Below are 3,543 nucleotides of genomic sequence, written 5' to 3'. Positions count from 1 at the left end.
TCCTGTCCAGATTAAGAAGTAACTTTTTGTACGCTAAACCTGAGAAGTGCATTTTTAATTCTCAAACTATTAGTTTTCTTGGTTATGTAATAAGTTCTACAGGTATACACATGGAACAGGCAAAAATCCAGGCTATAACTGAGTGGCCTACCCCTAAGACCCGAAAGGAAGTACAGAGCTTCCTCGGTTTCGCGAACTTTTATCTCAAATTCATAAAGAACTTTTCTCATATAACCAAACCTTTAACGACATTAACCAAAACTTCAGTACCATTTCACTGGGATTCTACAGCTCAGAATGTTTTTAACCACCTAAAACACAGATTCACTACAGCACCCATACTGCGGTTCCCAATTCCTGACTTGCCATTTGTGCATGAGGTAGATGCCTCAAATGTGGCCGTAGGTGCAGTGCTTTCTCAACGCGATGGGTTAAATCAACCCTTACATCCAGTAGCTTTCTACTCTCACAGTCTATCACCTCCAGAACAAAATTACCCCATCGGCGACAAGGAACTGCTGGCTATCAAGATGGCGCTTGAACATTGGAGGCATCTCCTTGAGGGTACTTCCATACCAACTCTAATATATACAGATCATCGTAACCTACAGTATCTTAAAACTACAAAAACTCTGTCTGCAAGACAGGTGAGATGGAACCTCTTCTTCTCCAGGTTCAACTTCCAAATCGCATATCGACCCGCTAGTAGGAATCATAAAGCTGATGCTCTATCTAGACTACCGAATTATACTCGTTCTGATACTCCTCTAGACACAGTAATTCCACGAGAGAATTTTATTTCCTTCGTGATTGAATCAAAGCCCTTCCTTCTACAGGAACAACAACAGGATGACAGTAAACCTTTATCCCTGACTCGAAGACAAGATGGCCTGTACTACTTCCAGGATAAATTATACATACCGCCTACATTGCGTGAGATGGTACTCCTATCCTGTCATGAGTCTCAACTCACAGGACATCCAGGTATCAAGAAAACTCAGGAACTTGTTGGAAGAACTTATTGGTGGCCTGGGATATCACATGACATCAAGAAGCATGTTTTAACTTGTCAAGAATGTACCATTTCCAAAAGATCAAAGCATCACCCATATGGCTTATTGATTCCTCTACCTACTCCTAGTAGGCCCTGGCTGGAAGTGGCTGTTGATTTCATTGTTGATCTGCCTAAATCAATGAACAACACTACTATTCTTGTTGTAGTTGATCTTTTCAGTAAGATGTCCCACTTCATTCCATACCATAAACTCCCTACAGCATCTGAAACTATACAATTACTCCTTCAGCACGTCTTCAAGTATCATGGTATTCCTAACAGCATATTGAGTGACCGTGGTAGCCAGTTTTCTAGCAAATTATGGTCTGAGTTCTGCAGATGTTTTTCTATTAATAAGAAACTCACCACATCATATCACCCTCAGACGAACGGCCAGACAGAAAGATCTAATCAATGGCTAGAACAGTTCCTCAGAACTTATTGCTCATCACAGCCATTATCTTGGTCCACACATCTTCCGTATGCTGAATTCTGCTTCAACAATACAGTCCATTCCACAACACAGAAGACTCCTTTCTACGTAAATTATGGTTTCCACCCACGGTTCCAAATCTTGCCTGACAACCAAACAACCTCTTTCAAAATATTTCTGAACTTTCAGATCCCATCTCATCTAACTTCACCTCTGTTACAGCCGCCATCGAACAAGCCAAGAGAACTCAAAAGTTCTACTACAACAGGAAGAGGGTACCTTCACCTAATTACGCCATAGGTGACTTGGTCTGGTTATCTACCAAGAACCTGAAACTGAACACACCGTCCAGGAAGTTTTCACCTTTATATGTTGGACCATATCCTATCTCCAAGATCATCAACCCTAATGCTGTCAGACTTACTCTACCAGACAGCATGAAAATTCACCCTACGTTCCACGTCTCCCTATTGAAGCCCTACAGGGCTCTCAGGGATTCTCTGCCTCTCTCTAGGGACCCCCCTGTGGTCATTGATCCCAATACTGAATACGAGGTCCACTCCATCCTGGATTCTAGACGTTCCAGGGGTTCGCTTCAATATTTGATCCGTTGGAAGGATTACACGTCGGATGATGACTCTTGATATCATTCTCCAAACTGGATTTACTTCTTTTTACCGTTCTGTACCTTTAAATTTCAATTAGGATCATGCTCACTTCCTTTAAATTCCCAGCAGCCCATTTACCTTTGCTTGGTATTGTTGTGCCTACAGAAATATCCAGCCTGTGCATTGCACTATTATTGAAAATAATCTATCCTTTTGTGGATTCAGTATTCCTTACTACTACTAAACTAAAAGTAACAGCAGCACTCTCTGTGTTTGTGCTGTTATTCTCCAGGACTGCCTGTCACTATTTCCCACACGGAACCTCATACTCTGTTTACCGGAGCCTGTATCCATCCGCGGTGACGTCACACGCCAGCTTCACGGAACATCCGACATTGCGAGCTGCTGCTCCGCTCCGTTACTCTCAAGCCTCTGATTTCTTACCATCTGACTACCGAAGCTCTGCCTAAACTTGAATCTAAGGGGTCAAGGTAATTAGATGTATATAAACATAAACTTAAAAACAGCTTACGATATAATTCTAGCCTAAACATTCCATACTGTGAAAAACCTGTTTAGTTAAAGTTTACTAAGTGGCATATTATTTTTTCTTGTTTTTGCTGAGCATAATTTGGTTCCTGCTTTAACTAAGCTGCCTGGTTATACTATACTTATGTAGCTTCAGTTACTAGCAACTACTTATGAACCTGTATATTAACATTCTGGTAGTAATTGGGATTCAGTTCACCACCTATGTGATTTATCTGTTTCCCTCACATCTCCCAGAAACAAATCCTTAATTTTTCATCTCAGCAGCTGTGTTCAAGTTTTAGTAACAGTTAATCTCTCCAGTCATTGTAGGTTGCTGACAGCCTGACATTGGCTTACGAGACTGCCGGACGGCAGCCTCCTAAAAGAATCACAGCTCACTCTACTAGGGCTGTGGCTTCCACATGGGCCTTCAAGAACGAGGCTTCTGTTGATCAGATATGTAAGGCAGCGACTTGGTCTTCCCTGCACACTTTTGCCAAATTCTTCTAATTTGATACTTTTGCTTCTTCGGAGGCTATTTTTGGGAGAAAGGTTTTGCAAGCCGTGGTGCCTTCTGTTTAGGTAACCTGATTTGCTCCCTCCCTTCATCCGTGTCCTAAAGCTTTGGTATTGGTTCCCACAAGTTATGGATGACGCCGTGGACCGGACACACCAATGTTGGAGAAAACAGAATTTATGCTTACCTGATAAATTACTTTCTCCAACGGTGTGTCCGGTCCACGGCCCGCCCTGGTTTTTTAATCAGGTTTGATGAATTTATTTCTTTAACTACAGTCACCACGGCACCCTATGGTTTCTCCTGTTTTTCTCCTGTCCGTCGGTCGAATGACTGGGGTGGGCGGAGCCTAGGAGGGACTACTCTTTGCCATTTCCTGTTGGGGAAGAGATATTCCCAC

The sequence above is a fragment of the Bombina bombina genome, chromosome 1 (genome assembly GCF_027579735.1).
Source record: "Bombina bombina isolate aBomBom1 chromosome 1, aBomBom1.pri, whole genome shotgun sequence".
Lineage (NCBI taxonomy): Eukaryota > Metazoa > Chordata > Amphibia > Anura > Bombinatoridae > Bombina > Bombina bombina.
Note: the sequence above shows the minus strand (reverse complement) of the source record.